General features: G+C 29.8%; 1 protein-coding gene across 1 annotated transcript in view; it reads left to right on the top strand.

Annotated features, from left to right (window-relative positions):
* Positions 1–735: 735 nt before the first annotated feature.
* LOC126740364 (hornerin-like) overlaps positions 736–20,456 on the top strand; it is a 49,351-nt gene continuing 29,630 nt past the window's right edge. Inside the window, exon 1 of the mRNA XM_050446343.1 lies at positions 736–906. The gene's annotated coding sequence lies outside the window, so the exon portion shown is untranslated. The remainder of the gene's footprint in view (positions 907–20,456) is intronic.

Here is a 20,456-nt window from a genome sequence, read left to right as displayed (position 1 = left end):
TGATTTATTCATAATATATAAAATAAATATATTTATATATTTTTAAATTGACTTTATTTGATTATTTTGTACTGTGTAATATGGTCTGGCTAGTTTTTGAACGTTAATTCTTAAGTTTCTCAAAATAACTCATAATTACTTACATAAATTTTCTTTTAAATATCATCACAATATACCGGACGATCTTTTTACATTTTCCATAACCTAGTCATCGTTCATGAAATAAGAGATGGTACTTAAAACTATCTTAATCGTTTTTGTCGATAGCCACCATCATAAAATAACTATAAAATAAAGATATCACAGAATACAACAAGAATTATAAAACTGTTTTGCTGGTAGGGACATTACCATACTTCCATTATCGATTAACACAGCCGACTTTGTAACGTTTATTGAATCAATTAACCTTAGGAATATCCGAAACAGAAACAATTATAGTGTAGATGACCGAAATGGTACCCGGGCATCATCGTCGGTAACCCAGAAGGAAATAAAAAAATAATTCGAACGGTGTATATTTCGATTCGAATAGTGTTCGCATTAAATTTTTCGCGACCTCCGCCGGTTTTGTTTGGTCTCTTCGTCATCGGGTTGGTCGGTTGGGTTGGGTTGGACATCTTCTGCATCACCGGCACCGGCAGCGATCTTCTTCTTTCGCGAAAAACTGTCTAGTGGGGATGGGTATAAAGGCGCAGGGCGAACCACTTGTTCGTTAAAGTATTTTGCGATCTTTTCACACAAAATCTTCTTTTACGGGATCTTTTCTTTTCTACTTTTTATTAATTGAAACTTTTTTATTTTAAGAAATATATATCGGGATAGTGAAGTTTTTATTTAATTTTTTTTTTTGAGAGACATTTTCAGAATTTTTGTGAGTGGTTGTCGTTTCAATTTATATTTTTGGTAAGTTTAAATAGAAAAAAAATATAATAAAATTAATATTTAAAATTCCAATTTTAAGGTTATAAAACTCATTATACAATATGTGCAAAAGTACAGTTTCAATAAATACCTGAAAATAGCTTAATAAAATTTAATCAAAAATAAAATAAATGGATGAAATTAAGCTTTAGAAACCATAAAATTTTATAAGAAAATAAGCCTTTAAATGTGTTCATTAATATTAATAGTTTTTGGCTATAGACTTTTAAGACAGTTTCTTGGTTGATATTTATGGAAAAAATTGTAGTATTCTCCTTTTTTTAATTAATATATTTATTAAGAGAATTAAAAAAAATTTTTAATACAAATGGTAAAAGAGAGTTTTTATAGTTTGAAGAACTAAATAAATTTTGTAAAAAAAAGATAAAAGATAAGAAATAATACAACTAATAAAAATCGCAATATTTAAAAATTAAAAATACTTAAGGCAAAATTTAGTTTATTTTATATATTTTTTTTACTCTTTATCTTTTGGTCTTTATTATCTATTTCAAACCAATTTGAAATGTGTTTTTTTTTAAGTAGATATAATTATTGGCTCCCAGGTTCACATTTTTTATTTTAAATATAATTTATGACTTAGAAGCGTTCGGTTTCCAAGATTTTCTTAGAGAACTGCAAATGTTGATTTTTTTATACAAGTTGTCCGAGACAAAACAGTTTACCCTAACAATCTAGAAAAATAAATTGTTTAGCCATAAACGGCCGAACACGTCAAATTTAATATTAAGGGGGATATTTATTCACAGAAATTACTCTTCTCTGACATCATTACCTCACCACCCAGAACCCCCCTGTCAATTTTTTTAAATGGGAATACAAGTCGAGTGATACCTTGAATTAAAGGCAATTTTATTACCAACATAGGCCCTCATTTAATTTTTTATTTTATCAATTCATCCTCAAAAAGTATGAATAAATGTGGATAAAAAAAAAACCTTATTTTAAACGAAAAAAATAAAAAGTATCTAACACCTATTTTATTAAATGTTGAAAATGATCTCCACTGACCTCCATACAAAAAGATAATTGTTGTTTAAAACGTCTGCGCATATTAGCGAATATTTTAGGCGTTATTAACTGACATTCGTTAGCAATTCTATTTCAAAGATCTTCAAGGGAGTCAGGCTTTGTGGCAAAGACTTTAGTTTTTAGCTGAGCCCATAAAAAACCCAAAGGGGTAAAATCGGGAGATCTAGCAGGCCATTCTACGGTACCTCTCCGACCAATCTATTGTCCAGGAAATACGTCATTATACTAGGTCTCTCACTAATAAACTAAAATGAGGGGGAGCGCCGTCATGCATAAACAACATATTCGTGTGTGTTTGTAATGGAAGATCTACCAGCAGAATAGGCAATTGTTCTTCAAGAATTTGTAAATATCTCTAGCCATTTAGTCTATAACTATACGGGTAATTCAACCGGTCCTACTGAATGTTCCAAAATATAAAGTTAAAAAAAAAACAATTATTTCTGTCTGTAGATGTGAAGATTATGCGAGTTAATCGGCCCATCCCTTCGAAATCACGCTTCGTAAAAAAATAATATTAACGAAGTAAATCCATTATCGTGGTTAAACTTTCTTAAGAGCCATGTACAAAATTCTACCCTTGCGACTTAATCGGCGTATTCGCGCTTTAACTATGTATTTTTTACAGGTGGTATGGATGGAGAAGTTGCTTTTGAAAAATAGAATTTACTTTAGGAAACTTGAAATTGTCAAGCTACATTCTTAACCCCAACTGTAGGATTTTCAGAGACAGCATCTACAACATTTTTCTTAACTTCAGCTGTACGTTCAGTTCTGGCAGCTCCACTATGACGGCTTATATTTGAAGCAAAACTATCTGAAATCCAATTCGTTATTACTACTCAAAGCTTGACTCAAAATAAAGCTATAATCATTTCTTACCAGTTTCCCGTAATTGCTGATGGATACATTGGAAAATCTTTTCATTAGGCAGTACACACCTGCCTAAGCGAATCTGTCAACATACAATATTTGTGCTTTTAAAGCATTACATCTTGCCAATGCGTACATTAAATGCATATCAGAATATTCAATAAACGTATACTCTATGATATTATAACATTAGAAACCATAGCAATAATACTCAGATATTATCCAAAGCAAGTTGATTATTATGTTATAAAAATGTTTCATCATCATGGTATAGGTACATTAAAAATTTTAAAAACAAATATCTCTAAAACTATTAACTTTGGACACTTCTAACAAGTGGACCTTTTTTGTTACGGAATATGAGAAAATAATATTTTCCTGTCAGATGTTGTATACAGGATAGCACAAAAAGTTATGATAAGTAGTGCTGTGGCTATACGAAATAACGGACTCTTGTTTCTTATACTAGAAAACCTTCCCGTACCGAGTCTTATGCCAAAATCGGAAATGCTTTACAAGCAATAAAGAAAAATAGAAAATAAAATTGTAACTTTGACGCCCTATAGCTCTAGCTTTGGACTAAGGTATTTTTGAGTCAATTCACATATTTTAGTCTGTAATATCTCCAGTTTCGAGGTTTCACAACCTTTCGCAGACACCCTGTATATTATTAAATAACTATATTTCTAGGTTTCTCAACAACAGTCAAAAGACTTAATTCGCATACTTGGAGCCCTTGACTCTGCAATTACACACAACTTCTGCAAGCCACTCATTCCTCCTAAAGTCGAACTGTCTAAGACTAAATACAGTGCATCTTTGATTAAAAGGCCTAAAACCTTTGAAAACGAGCAATAGTTATTTTAGTTGAAGTGGCTGCCTGTTTAAATGTAAGTTTAGTTCAAGGATGAATGACTCTGTCACACTTTTTGTGACACCCTATATATTATATACTCCAAAATAAAAATATCCAAAAATAAAGTCAACGTGTCCAAAATTTTGTTATTTTATTCTTGAAATTGTCTTATTTTTAACGCTTTTTATTTATGTAAAATATTATTTTATGCTTTTTACCTAGCTTGTAAAAGTACAGATGTATAAGACTGTTACAAATAAATACCAGGTAAATGAACAGACCCAATACTAATGAAATTAATATATGTTAAATAAAAAACCCGAACCTATAAATTTTCTCAGCGCCAAAATTTACATCTCATATATTCATTACGAAGGCGCAACGGATTCCCGCCAGCAGAAATAAGCATTATTGACCGTAATTTGAGAGTACGAGCTTTTTTGGCCGGTTTATTATGCGTTTTATCGCTTAAGACTGCCAAAATATAATGGGTTAAAAAATTGATGTGAGAGGCATTCGAGAAATTGATTTTTTTTTGGGTAGCAGAAAAACTACAGGAGGATTCAATAACACTATTTTCTTTTTTAACTATCTCCTAAAATGTCTTAAATAAACTACGTTGTCAAAGACATCAACAGTCCAATATATATTATAATAGTATAATATTCAACTTTTCAGTAAAAAGCAGTCAAGTAAGACAGTAACACTAATTTTGTTTAGTCGCTTTGAATATACGCTAAATTAGATTATTTTAGTTTTAAAGAATAATTTTACGTAATTCATGAAATGGGCATCCTAAAAGTGGAAAGTTGATGTTAAGCGGTAAAAAAAGGTTTAGAAAAATTACAAATTGTCAGAATAAACTTTTTTATTTTTCCTATAGTAATACATATTATTCTCCTAAGATTCTAGCCTGTTGATGTTACGAAGCTCAACAGTCACATAGGGTAGTAGCTTTAATTTTATTTACTCGTTTTTAAATTATGTAAAAAACGTTAAAGATTTTTTTAAATTGTATTGCAAAAGACATCTAACAAGAAGAGCATATAACATTTAATTTAAATAACTTTATTTTAGTTACAACGAATTAAAGACTTTGACTTTATCACTTAAGTTCAGAATTTATTGATCTCAATGTGATAGACATAACGAACTGAGGCTTGGACGTACAAGCAACAGTTCATCATCAGTTTTTTGACTGGCTTGTTATGGGATTTATCGCTTACGGCTGTCTAAATATTATGGCTTTAAAAAATTGATAGACATCCAGGACTTAACAAATTAATTTTCTTAGCTGGAAATAATAACGAGTGAACTTGATTGATGATTTTTGTCAACTTTCTTAAAATATTTAATGTCCTTTTTAAAGGAATTAAATAAGAGAATAACAGGCGAGTACTATAGCAAAGTATATAGATTTCAACTGTTAGACTTTCATGTTAGACTGTGACTATAGTATCCCATTTTGTATTTAAGATAGGAACAGTCAATTAGGGCCGTAACCTAATATTGTGCATTCGTTTAAGAATCTTCTATGGAGATTTAAATTTAATAACGCTTATTTAAAAAATAAATGACAAATAGAAATATAAAGAATTACAAAACCTAAAAAAGTAAGTTCATTATAAAATTTTATATTAAAGTTAGAAGTTGATTAAAATCTGCGAAGATTAGTGTAACTGTTAGTAACCACAAAAAAAAATCGTAACTTTGGTGCATTTTTTATTGATCCTATACTATATATCCTTTTAGGAAGGATTTTCAATGGTTTGTAATTTTTGAATTTAAGTCACTGCTTAGATAAATATTAGGTTACTGCTACACAAAAAAAACTTCTTTACTGGTTACAGGTCGATAGATATACATATGAAATCATTGCTGTTATGAATATTTTAATATTTCCCAGAGAATAATGAAAAAAAATGTTTTTAACGGTTTCAAACTAATAAAGCATTTAAATCATTGCTATGATAAATATTTTATTAATGCCAAGCTCATGAGAGAAAACCATGATTTTTAAGGGTTTCTGATTAAAATATCTTTAAAATCACTAATAACTCATATTTTTACGATGAATCAATAGTGAGAATATTTTTCAGGCTTTAATTAATTATAATTTTGCAATTTATAAATATTTTGGCAATCCTTTTAAACCCATGATTATGTGAAACTTATTTTATAAAAAATAACTAACTTAATGTATTTTATTTTTTTAATAATACGATGCGGGCAGATTTAACATTTTTATGATAGATATTTAAATACTTTATATTCCAAACAACTAAGTCAGAAAATTCCGCAACAACCAAAATATTATTACCACAATCCGTAGTAACCTTGGCATTATAAATACTTTGCGAAAGCGCTTACTCAATCGGTAGAAATTCATTCATTCATGAGAGATGACTGTCGTAATATTACGCTAAAACAAATAAAATCACTCCGGAGGTCATTGTGTATAGTATAAACCAAGTAGCGGTGTGATTTATAACCATTTTTAATCTGTCGTTAGATACATCAGGTTTTGACATCGGATGATGTAAAGCATGTTTTATTTATTAGAAACTGTGAAGAATGCTGGCTCATCTCTTATAAATGCAGGTTCAGTAACCCAAAAGGCTTTAAATAAAGTCGTTTTATGGAATAATAAACAGCTGATATTCCCATCGATTTCATGTCAAATAACTCAATACCACCATTATGTGGGCGCGACAAATAATAATTAATCTGAACAGGATTATTACAAACAGTAAATAACCGCACTTCACAATAGGTATTATGCCACGGGGGCTTAAACACGTTGTTATCTAAAATTGCATCTGGATGCTTAGATCGTATCGAGTCATTTAATAAATTATGGTTGCCAAAATTACAATTTACATTATTCAAATGGTATTAAAATGATTTAGAATTTAGTTCAAACAAGCTATACAATCTAGGCATTCTTTATTTTCAGGGGATAGGTTTGGTGGGATTCTTCGCAAATCGGTAAAATATAATAAAAAAGGTGTGAAGTTTCTGCTTATTAGTTGCTTCAAAGCGACACAACCAGAAAATTTTTGAATTTTTAATAAGTTTGAAAATGTTTCCAAATCATTCTTGATGCGCATGCGTAAAATATTGCAACTTCTGATTGATTTGAAGCCATCTGTGCGAACATCAAACACGGGTTAAATGGACTCCAATTTAAAAGCAGAAGAGCAAGAAAAATAACCTTACTTTTATATCACATATCAGAAAAAAACATAAACATACTGCCTTCCCCGAGTCCCACCTGTTCTTTATAGTATTTACTGGAGCTAGTGATTTGCTCAGAAATATTAGTTGCTACTTCAGGGCTTACTCTAAAATGGTTGGAAATTATGTCGGGATATGATTCAAAGTCACTCATTTCCTTAATGTGAATTTTTAGAGAATTCCAATAATTTAGAATATAATTTTAAAACGAATATCAGGGATTATACAAAACGACAAAACAGAAACAATAATTTAGAGGTTTTGTTCATATTCAGAAGATCGGCTTTGACTGGCTACACGAATTGTCTGACACTTTGCTTGAAATAAATCGGAAAATTAAGTCTGACTACTGACGATCAGAAATTTGTGTAAGAACATCAAACTTTTGATTTGAAACCCATTAGAAGTTTCTGTGCAAACGCATTTTACTCTATCGCGCATCTTTATTCGTCGAAAACTTGTTTCTTACTGCTGTGAGAACAACCCTGGTATCGATAAAACAGAGAAACAGTCGGGGTCCACCTTCCTTCTATGCACCAAACTGTCCAACCTTTTAGTTAACTTCTATCTTTTAGTATCTCTGAATTTCCTATAAAATAGATGGCCAATCTTTTGAATGGAATTATTGGGTGCAAAGCTCTATATGTAAAAGTAATACTCAAGTGATGGACAATCTGAGCCTTGTAAAGCGTTTATACAATGCGGTGTATACAGCCTTTTCGTTTTTAAGAGAGCCCTAAGTTTTTGAGAAGCTGCTTTAGCTATTCCCGCTACATGATCATGCCAAGACATATTGCTTTTAATCTCCACACCTAACAAGTAAACTGACGAGGACAGTAGCAAAATAAGCGCGAAAATAATAAATCTTTGGGAAGCAGAGATAGCCTTCTTTGTAAATACAGGAGCCTGAGTCTTACCTACGTTAAACTCAATCAGATTGCACTTACCCCACTCCAAAATGATATTAAAGTGGGCATTAATAGTTGTTACCTGGCGACGCCTATGGCATTGGGTATCGGCTGATGTCATCTGGTCGTGCGACTTAAAGGAAGACACCAATGAACTGTCATCATCAGCTGTAAATTGGATTAGAAGTCTTATCGAGAATGTGGTTAATATACCACAGGAAGAGGGTAGGGGACAAGATACATCCCTGAGGGACGCCAGCATAAGTTTGAAACTTTTGCGAGGTTTTCCTATCAACAGCAACCTGGAGGTTCTCGAAGAAGCTTTCAACAAGCAACGAGAGTGTGTCTTAAACGAAAGATGTTTGACCAGTGCATCCTCCTGGTATTGACATTAATTGTTACCAAGATCCTATAAGAATTATTGAAGTTGTCCGAAAATATATAATTTCTAACTGGATATGAACACAGAATGCTGTAACAGCTGACTACTTTTTTTGTGATTCTTCATTTCTATATGATTTACTTATGATATCCCAAATGATCTTGAAAATCTACTAGATTTCATATTTTTATTTGGATCTGCATTATATTACCTACAGCTGCCCAGACGACCTTAAAATTACACTTTTACAACCTTTTTTCGACAAAATTGGATTTCTTTATAACTATATGAGTTATCGTCACATTTGGCTGCCAGCATGAGAAAACTATTTTTCGACTATTTCCATTGCACTTCTACTTGATATTTGAGTTTGGCATGAATTATCATGACTAAAAATAAGAAAATTAATTTAACTTTTCCTTATTTTGAAGACTTAACGAGCATAGATATCTTCTGATTAACATGTTCTTTCAGAAAATATACATTCTCAGTCTAAGTTACTCTACAGATCAATCAGTATCTGATTGTGAGAATTTAACTACTTATGACTTATATACATTAAGAAAAAGTAATTGATTTCCTTAAATTATATGGCTCTAATCTTTACTGAAAATCAGGGACATCAGCTTAAAGGACAGAAATAGTTAATGTCAAATCAATACATTTTAATATATATGAAATGTCTTAAGCTATTAGCGATATTATTAGAAGGCGTCTCAGAAATATAAAACTCTTTAGCAAGAATTATTTGCAATACCTCAGGTATATTCAAGTAGGCATCATACAACAAGACACAATTGGCCAAATGATTGATGATGGAAAACCAGCAGCAATATATATGAATATTTAACAAGCCAAATAAAAAGCTGCCAAAAACCTTTATATCCTCGATTATAAAGGTTTTACTTTTGTATGGAGTAAGTTTCAATAGTTACCATATCCTCTTCAATAATACTTTAATACTTAAGTCATAAAGAATTTTGATTTCCTGATTGTTTCTACTCTTTTAAATTTAGACAATCCAAATCAGCTTAACCCTTTGGTATTATTATTATTTCCTCTTTTTTACTTATTCGCAAATACAAAGACCCCTACTGAGATAAATATAAGCTGGACTCTCCCAAAACTGGGCATTTAAATCACAAAATAAAATATTTAAATCAAGACAGGCATGGGCTGTTCCTGTCACGAATATTTTATTAGGGGATCCTTTTAAGCCCACGCTCCTTTTTATCTAATGGAAAACACCTATTAGTTTTCGGCATTTATAAATTATGATCGATGATGCCTTAATGCCTTTTGATAAGCGATTCATTCGTAACGCCCCTGGTGTTTGACTGGCTTTAAAACCTTAATTTCCAGCCCAGCCTTATTCAAATATGATTCTTAAAAAATAACGACTTAAAATGTACAACAGCCCGGAATTGACTTAGAAACTACGGTTCCAATCACCTATATAACTCCTTACCTGGAGTGCATTGAGATAATTCATAATAGAGATGGCATGTCTGATTTACTGTTTCATCTTTTGAAAGATCACACGTTATAAAGAACAAACTATATTATTTAGGGCCAATTAAAGCCGACTTCCTAATCTACTAAAGATTAACTTAATCTCTCTTCAACGTAAACCCAATAAAACAAATTAAGTCACCAACGCTGCAAATCTCTTGACAGCATCTACAGATCAGCGTTAATGATAGACTCACTGCGTCAGCGGATCTTTCAGCGCTATCAAATTGAATTACACAAGATTCTGTCGGGGTAATAACATTCTACTATAAGTGAATGCGAAAAACCCGTCTTGTTTAGCGTCTAAAAGCCATAATCTTGGGTTGGTAATAGTTGTGTTATAGATATATCTATCCGGTTTATTTCTGTGGGGTTTTAAGGATTGTGTAACTAAAAACCATTAGTTTTTATATTAGTGATAAAATTGAAGAACATGCTTAGGAAGATATTTTCGATACAATATTTCTAAACAGTCTTGTTTCAGAAATATTTTTCAGATTCGTAATAGACACAAAGGCCTGTGGTAAACAAACCGGTGGAAAAAATGACGAAGAACCAGTTCTAATTGATCTTCTTCAGAATAACAGAAATAAAAAAAATTGATGATGTTCAATTAAGGAGAAAACCGCATATCGACGCGAAACTTGCCGGTCGGCTGGTTTGGGCGTCAGCTTAGTTTTCTGCAAGCACATATTTAATTTCATTCCTATCAATTTTTTGCCGTTTTTCTCCCTTATGCTTTGGACATACTAAAATATTTTCTTCGACGGAGATTTAGCAAATTCATCGAGCTGGAACAAGTATAAAAAAATTTTGTGGATCCTTGTCGATTTAACAAATTAATCGAGACAATGCGAGTATAAAAAAGTATCTTTTATTTTTTATTTGCTGTAAATATTTATATCAGAAGTGATTTGGAAGGTTTGAAGGAAAAGGAAAATAATAGATTATAAAAGAAGCATAAAACCTATCTATTTTCAGCTCACATATTTGTAAATATAAAAATATTTTTTATCATATTTTTTAGCCCTCACCGTCATTACATAGGAGAATTCTTCTTATCTCCAAAGCATGAGTTAATAACGAAATATTTTCGATAATCATTGATGAAAATTGAAATAACATTGATTCTTCCAATGTATTTATGTTTGAGCAGGTGGTAATAATTTAGAAAAAAAAATAGTCTAACATCCAGAACTTTCTTTTGTAACTATTCCATATCTTTGCAATAATATAGTAAAATATGTATTATTTACAGAAGTACTTAAATGATAAGGTTTAGATAAATGCATAATTAAGTACTGCGAAGCTGGAAGCTTAAAATAAGAAATCTTTAGAAGAGTGGAACTTCTTGAATTTCATAATTTACTTTTCTATATTTTTACTGCATTTGGTTTGTCTATCACTGTCTAAATTATTTAAAAATTGCATTTTTTTTAATAATGATCCTAAAATAGTAAAAACTTTTATAATTATAATGTAAACATAATTATTTATTCTTTGTTTCGATATTTCTAGTTTTAATTTTTTTTAGACAATGTATTAAAATGAAATAATAGATTTTTTTGTTCCTTTCATGCTTCATAAGCATTTCTTTTTAATTATTGGTTGTCTTAATTCTCATATTTAATTCTTATATTGCTGTATTTTTTGTTCATGTTTGTTTTTTTTTAATTACAGACAATATAAATCTGTCCTATGCACAATGTTTATTTCATATTTTTAGGTATTTATAGTATTTACTTCTTTCATTCAATTTGTTCAATTTTTATTTTTTTCAGCGAGTTATAAATATATAGATATAGATATCTTTTTAGATAGCAAGTTAGATTATTTTTTATTTAGTTTGATTCCTAAGATTTTTTTTATTGATTCCTAAAAGAAATCTGAAAATAGCAAAAGTTTTCATATATGATCAATATATTTAATTTTTCTTAATTCTTTATTTTTAAACCATTTGTTATCATCTGTACTATTTTTCTTGTTTAATTTTAATTTCATTTTATTTTATTAATTCTTTTTTTTGTTTTTTTTTTTTCTAAAATAAAACATAAATATGTTATGACTCGCTTTCGTAAGAAAACACATTGGTGAATAAGAAAATTCTTCTCATAAATATGTCACTGTCACAAGCTTTTTACAAACAGCAACATAAAAGCAAATCAATACTCAAAAACCCATCTTACAAATCTTACAATCTTACTACAATCAGGCCCCATATATCATAAAAGCTACAAATAATATTAAATGCTTTAAACGTAAATTGAAACACCTAATTTTAAATCCTTCTCTATATTTAGAATAATATATGTGTGTCTGAATGGTCTTTTGAGACAATACTATTCCTCATAACAATTTGGATCAGTTTTTTTTAGATTAAGCAAAACATATTATAATTACTTTATAATAATTAATGGTTCTAAGCGCGACACAAGCCTAGGCTTTGGCGCTAGTATAATTTTTGTATTTTATTATGGTAAGTTGCAAAAAAGTAATTGTATATCATATTTAGGTTATCTAGGCTATTTAAAATAAATTGTATGGAGTTAAAAAACCAGGAATCCTTTTTTTCGTTTTTTTATTTATGAGTTAAAAATAGAGATGCAAAAGCGTTCCTTTATGGGCATTATTATAGAATTTCATCAATATTTTTTTAAGCGTTAGTTGTCATCTGTCTTAAATTTCGTGTTTAATTTTTAAATTGTTCTAGTGTTTTTTTAATTTTTTTTACTAAATTACAGTAAATAGAACAAAAAACTATTGGGTGCACTATGATTTATAACTTATTGAGGAACTTATACAATATTCTTTAATACCATGCAGTTGGTATATTTTTTGTATCTTCCAATAAGTTTTTTCAAAAAAGTTCTACAACAAAGTTTCAAAGAAACAGTCCTTTCAGTGAAATAATTTTTGATTTTATTATAGAGATCATAAAACAGCAAAACCTACTCATCTGACCTCTACGAATATTATTTTTCAATTATTTTCAATTTTTTTTTATTTCTTGATTGCTGGTTGTCACAAATTTCTTATATAATTTGTATATTCCTTTGTTTTTTTATCTGCCTTTGACTTTTTCTTAAAGTCAAATTACAGACAATATAAATAGGCTTATGCACAGTTTTTTTTTATAATTTCAATTATTTGGAGTAATATTTTATTCCTTCCATACAATTTGTTTAATTTCTGCTCCAGCCAGTGAGTTACAGTATTTTTTCCTAAGGAAGTACAATAATTATGTATTCCATCCAGGCTCCAGGTTTCCTTATTATTTCTGCCAGGCTCAAAATTCCTGAATCAGGTAAAAATTATCTAAATTAGACTGGTAAGTATTAAAAGCCATATTCTTTAAATGAAAAAAGGAGGAAATATTTGTGTCTTATGATTTTATTTCAAAAATATTTTAATCTTAATAGACATTTCTAAAATAGCATATAATTTGCCGCAAGGGCATTATTTTCGAGTTTTATTAGCTACTTTTTAATTGTTAATTATCATCTGTCGTAATTTTCTTATTTAATTTTTATATTATTTTATTCCATTTTTCCCAAATTACATACATAATTATTATATCCTATGCACAATCTGTTTCTGTTAGAGAGTTATATTTTACCCAAGGAAATTATATAATTTCTGACTCCTTCTAGACTTCTATAGATATTATTACTGTTGTTAGGTTTAACATTTTGGAACCAAGTAAAGAATTATCCAAATTTAACAGAAAAAATGGAAATATTCAGTGAGAGAATAAAAAAATCAGGAAGAAAAATATTTATAAAATATCACACTGCATCTCAATCGATTATCTTAAAGCACTCCATTACGAACATTATTTTAAAATTTATTTCACTATCTTTTAATTATTAGTTAGGGATCATATGTTTTAATTCTCTCGTTTAGTTTTCATATTGTTTTGCTCCTATTTTCTGATTGATTTTTTTTTCTAATTTTTGGGTAAATTCAATATATCTTACGCATAACAATTTATTATCATATTTTCAGTACTTACGCTTGGTAGTTTTTTTTCATATTTTTCCCACTACAGTAACAATTTTCCCCCTAGATTTAAATATTTTTTTAATCCTCCTGGAGTCACTAGGCTCAAAACTGATTCCTCATATCTGGATCAAGTAAAAAATATGAAAATTTAACAGGAACAACATTATAAAATCTCCATTGGCTCCTAATTCTTAAAAGAATATAAATGCTTCTAAAGATATGTACATAGTATTATATGTCAATATAAGGACAACGTTATTCTAAGAGCTAAATAATTTTGTTAATATCGTTTTCAGAATATATTTGAATATTATTTTTAAGCAGAATACTCCCGAATATTAATAACATATTCCGCTACTATATAAGTACTTAATATTTTGACTGTAATCCGGCAAAATACTTCCTCATTCCGAAACCAAAGTCGACCTGACAAAATACATATTATAAACGAATTAAAAATTTTACGCCAAGTTCAATTAAAACATTCCAGGCATGTACCTCTTGAATACTAATGATATCAGAAAGCATACATAATAAATTATTGTTAAGACTTCAATTTCACAATATGACATCATGTTAACAGTCGAACATCGGCTGTGCATATTAATCTTAAGTTTTTGACGCGCTTATCTTTTAATTTAAGAGGAAGTGGAAATTTTGTTTTTGGAGTTTTCACTTCTCATGTAGCTTTGTTGAATTCAAACCATTTAAAACTGGTGTGAACGTACCTGAAATTACGGTTTTTAATTTGCTTAATGCAAATTTAAACAACTCCGAGCAAAAAATGGTCAATATACCCATTAAGGAAGATATTCGCTCGTTGAAAACATCAGATAATATTAATTACCATCTTAAACAATGAAATCATACTGTAATTTTGATGATTTAGCGTTTAAATAAGTTGTAATTTAAAGAAGAATACAAGGTTAAAATCAGCTTGGTTGATGATCTTAAGAAAATAATGCTAAAAAATAGTAATAATAATATTAATAAAGTAAAACAGTAAACAATATATATTTTTACTAATTTACAACGAAACAAAGCCTAGTTCGATGCCTTTTAACAACAGTGTTTACATATTAACGTATGACCGCTGGCAAATTAAAATAAACATTATAATGCATTTCTGCAACGTTAGTTACTGAGATATCACGTATCAGCGAACTACTGCTTTATTGCGAATCATTAGGGATAATTTCTTTTTCACCTGCATATTAAACAGTTTTTTTAAAGTGTTGGGTTCCTTCCCTAATGATCTATAAATTAAATAATTAAAAGTGAATGTGTTAGGAGCACGATTTATTTTGCTAATAAAGCTAATAGTTAAAAATAATTAAAGAACTTTGTTGAAGAAATATTGCAAAGAATAAGGGAGACCAGGGAATCATCTGATAAAAGACAGCCTGAGAAGGCAAATATTTATTAACAAATTTATCCATTATATGAAATCAGTACCATCCAAAAGATAAATAATTAACGATAATTTCGGGAACATTCACTGAATGTCAATTGTCAAATGTTCTAGTACTACTAACTTTTCTACGTTAGGTTCTTATTCAAAGATAGTTGCCTCCATGCCTTATTTCAGTGAGTTTATGATGGATGAATACAAAATTTCTCAGGTTGGTAATAAAGCTATTATCTGAAAAGTTATAATTATAGAACATTTTTGAAAATTTGTAAGTTAAATGAAAAGCATGAATTTTGTTGATCTAAATCAGAATTGCTGGCTATTAGTCCTTGGTTGACAAAATTGTCTCTTATAAAGTTATCCAGTTTTGAGCCATCTATTAATAGAGAATTTTTTTTAAAGTTAGTCTCAAAATTCTAATATTCCAAATATTCCCAAATTAACCGTAAATCTAGAATTCCTGGTCAGAAGATATCAATATCGACGATTCCTAAAGGAGCTTTCAAACATTCGTAGATCTTTGGTGCTGATGTCTCTAAATAATTAGTGCTATCCAATTTCAAGCTACACTGCACTCTATTCTCTAATACAAAATAATGAAAGGCGTATAAACTGATTAAAATTAATCTCTTTCATGAAAAGCTATAATATTACTACTATGCTTAAGAGCTGTTTACTTTTTGGGCCAGGTCAATACACAGGATGATTAATTGTAAAGGAATAAAAGTGAGTAAAAAAAGCCTTGCCATGAGTCAGTCTTTTATATCATATTCGATTAAGCTTACTAAATAGTACAAAACCTGCTGAAAGAAAAAATAGCAACAGAACCCATGTCAAAAACTTGGTATATAGGTTAACTTGGCAATTTTCTCAGGCAATGTCCATATTAACGACCTGAAGCCAAGTTTCATTCAAAGGGAACCTAAGTTATTTCAATGTTCACATTGTTATCTCTTTTATTTTAATTGTGTTTAAGTGAATGGAAAAACCGGTAGATTTTTTATTCACTTTTGTATCCTGATCATCTTCTTTCAATCCTTGATTTAGCAGATCAGGTTATATGTATGTTGTTCTTCTTTTGGCTTCTGTTTACATAAACTTGAATAATATGTCTTAAAAATCTATATCTACATCGATGTATTTCTCTGTGTTCTACTCTATGCAATTTATAGCAAAATATCAATTTTCTATTTATTCTTTTCAGTTATTACTCTCAGCTTTTCAACTACAGTCTAAAAAGAGTTATTGTGACTAATTAATTAGTATATTCTTATTATGTCCTTGATAAGTTATCTTTTTTTCGATGCCTATAACATAAAGTAAAACTCAACTACCCAAAATAACTTTTTAGTATCGTAAATAAAGATTAAGAAGTTTACACACAACTTCAAATATATCATCAAATATCCCCAGTATAGGTAGTTAAATCCGATATAAGTCACATAAAATATATGTCCTTAAACTTGATCAAAGAAACCGCATCATTAAATTACACAATACAGAAGATCGAGCGAAGAATCAACGAACTTTCAATGACCTCCAACTTGCATCACGTTTGTTTTTGGCAAAGTTTTTTTTTGGCAATCAAGAAAGATATTTTGGGCATTTTATTAACCAGAAAATGCCGCAATTATCGGCCGAGTGTCTTGTAAGAAACCCGTTTTAAAATAAAGTTAATGTAATTATTAAGGTACTGTTATCTAACTTTGCCACAAGTAAATTAAGAAGGAATTTATGTATATTTTAAAATATCGAGATCAGAAGGTTTACTACATGATGTTATTTTGGTATAAAAGAATTAAAATGATATTAATGAAATCAAAATCTCATTGCTATTACTTCTTTAATATTTGTATTCATGATTATCAATGTCCAAATAACCGTGTCTGCTAATACACACGAAATTTGTAGATTACACGACGTTATTTATTGTTCTATTTTTTCTTATACCGTTAGATTATTTTAATCTCACCACTAAATTAAGATTAATATTAACTTAATAGAGACAACACTGACTTTTAATTTAAAACTTCCGATTATAATAATCCAATAAAGATTACACTGGTTCGGCCTTAAGCTCCGACGAACCGCTAAAAGGTTTTTTGGATACGCAAAAATGTTAATGAAACGTATTGGCAGAAGTCATTAATTTCGAAGCTTCTCTGGTAATTGACTACCGCATATTAATAGTCTTGTCATAATTACTTTTAGGAGGTGACAATTAATTATTACGTATATGATTTTCCTTCCAAATATGCATATTGGTGAGCCAGCTTTTAATTAAATAACTTACATAGTTATAAGCTTACAAATTCTTTCCAAATTTTATTATGTATCGGTTTCGAAGTTTATAGCTGCATCTTCATACAAAAATGTTAAGTAAATCAAGTTTTTTTAATGGGCTTTAACATGGCATATGTATCAAATTCCATATGTCATAAACAAATAATAATAGTAAAGGACCACAATGAAATCTCTGCGGAACATCAAACAACTTTGGATACTCTGGGAATAAAATTATTAGTATGAATCATGTTTCTTTCTCCTAAAAGTTGTTAATCTATCGGTGACCCAGTCTCATACTCTCAACTTCTTAAATATGATTACCAGCAGCTTGTAACCTTAGACCTTCTAAGTCTAGTCATGTTATTTCTTAATTGAAATCTCATTACAACTCTCAACAGAGAGAGATTTTGCCAAAATCTGAATGGAATATCTGAATTCCATCAGGACAAATAAATTAATTTTTAATTTTTAATGGCGTAAAATACTTCAGTGAGGTTAATGAGAAGAATTATTCGATCTAGGTAGGGTAGCTCTAGCCAGGTATACACCAAAGATTTGAAATCAGGTAGTTTTTGGTTTAGAAATATGTTAAAAAACCAGTAAAGTATAAATGTTATAACACGTGTTTTGCCCCTAAAGGCATCAAAAGACCTGCTTAACAGTTTCTAAAATTTACATTCTTAAAAGCAGCAAATTTAAGGCGTATACATTATACTTTTTACAGTAATTTACGGAAGTTTGCTGGCTTTAAGAAGGTAAATTTTAGAAACTGTTGATCAGGTCTGATGATACCTTTAGGAGTGGAACACGTGTTACCAAGTAATCATTAATCGTAATATAAGTTCGAGACTTTGACCAAACTTGTAGTTTTTGTAAAAAGTAAATTTCTTAAAGAAAATTTGGAGGACCAGTTTCAATCTAGAAATACGTTATTTTATTGATATTTTAAAAATCTTTGAAAGATTTCATTTTTTTGTATTAGTCTTTATTAATACTATTTTGTTGACGTAACTAAGCTATTTACGACTATATTTTTTATTATCCCTGAAATGCATTAGATAGTACATAATAGAAAAAGCACATTATTAACATATCTGTGAAATTTTAAAATTCAAATAAATTACTAATTTCAATAATATGTATCTCAAAAAATGATTTAAAGTTTACTGTTAATCAACAGATGTGAAGATCATATAAAAGTTTTTTTTAGTTATTTTTTTGCTGTTACAAATTTAAAAATTATTGAACGGGTTGCACAACTTGATCCAGTTTAATATTTTATTAACCATATTTCTTTTATAATAAATTGATAATATGAATTACAAAATTAAGTATTTCTACTTTTAAGGTATTCATATTAATGCAGCTTTTAAATGATAAAGCGATAATCTATGTAAACTATATCTTATAGGATTATAATATATTATATTTGTCTAAGATTATTAAAGTGATCTTGTAAATTCCAAGTTTTATTTTGAATAACAGCATCATACAGTACACAGATTACATTATGCAGCATACAGCAGCATCGTTTCGTCGTCGATTGAATAATAAGTTATTATTCAATCTACAGCAGCATCTTAAAGCAATGAAGAAAAATAACATAACATGGGTTTAAAGATATATCAATGAGGATTCTTTTCTCGCTGCTATTATTGGATGTTTACACTTTTGACCATTTTTCCTGTCCAATGTTTGATATTTCGGAGCCACATCATCTTTCTGCCTAAACCTCTTTTTCCCTGTATAAATCGTAGGAGCAAATGATATCTTTCCTTGCGTAACACATATAGCAGGTATACTGTTTTCTTGCCTTTTATCGTGCCCAGAAATTGGCGTTCTTTTTCTACAATTCTCAAAATTTCCTCGTTGATTTCTCTTGCTGTCCATGGGACTATCAAAATTCTTCGATAGATCCATATTTCAAATGCTTCCAGCCTATTCATTGTGCTAACCTTCAATATTAAGCATTCTATTCCATACAACAATACACATCATACGTAACATTTTATAAATCTTATTCTTAGATTGAGGTCAAATTTCAGAGTTCCTAAAGCCGTTTTTGAATCTCATGAGTGAGCTGCTCGCGGATCTGGTCTATCCGGAATTTAATTTCTACGTCTAAAGACCAGTCTTCACATAACCAGCGTCTTTACTATTGTTTAAGAATTTCGCATTCTGGAACTTATCAAAATCGCTGGTGATCACTAGAAATTTTATCTTTTTTATGTTGAGGTTAATTGCCATAAGTCGTCCGTGTATTCCAACTATGTCCAGAAGCTTTTGGAGGTCATTCATATAATCTTCTATCAGGAATGTTTCATCTGCATACTATTGATTCATGTGTCATTTACTTTGATGCCTAATTGTTGTCCTTGGAGCTTCTCGGATGATGCTTTTAGAGTAAATACTAAACCAAAGGGAGGGGACGCATCTAAGAATTTTGTGTACCTTTGTAGCTTGATTGTCAAATCTTAATGCAGCTGAGTGGTTTCGGTACAAGTTTCAATATAGCGTATATTTTTTTGATCTATAGCACGTCGCCTCAGTATTTGAACGAGTTTATAATGTTGCACTCTATTAAATGCTTTTTCATAATTAATGAAATACATCACTACTACTCTGATCGTAACAGTTCTGAACCAACACTTGGGTTGCGACCAGTGCCTCTCTTCTTCCGAGAACTTTTCTACATCCAAATTACGAGGATCAAATAGTCCTTACGTGTTTTGTCGAAATTCTTTAGCGAATGACCTTCAAACATACTTTCAAGAGTGTCACTCACCAAGCTGTGATTTTCATATCTTGTTGCGTTGTTTTGCTTTTTTAGGAGCGGATAAAAAGAGATGTAACATTTATTTGGGAATTTTCCTGTATTGTAAATTTGGTTAAAAGGCCTTTATAGCTTCTTCATACTTTCCTTATCTAGTAAACCTAGTCCATCCATTTTCTTATCTTTCGAGCTTTTAATTGCTTTAGTAATCTCTTCTATTGCAATTGACAGCCGAGACA

The sequence above is a fragment of the Anthonomus grandis genome, chromosome 9, assembly GCF_022605725.1.
Source record: "Anthonomus grandis grandis chromosome 9, icAntGran1.3, whole genome shotgun sequence".
NCBI lineage: Eukaryota > Metazoa > Arthropoda > Insecta > Coleoptera > Curculionidae > Anthonomus > Anthonomus grandis.
The sequence above is the reverse complement of the archived record's forward strand: the minus strand, read 5'-3'. Positions and strand labels throughout refer to the sequence as shown.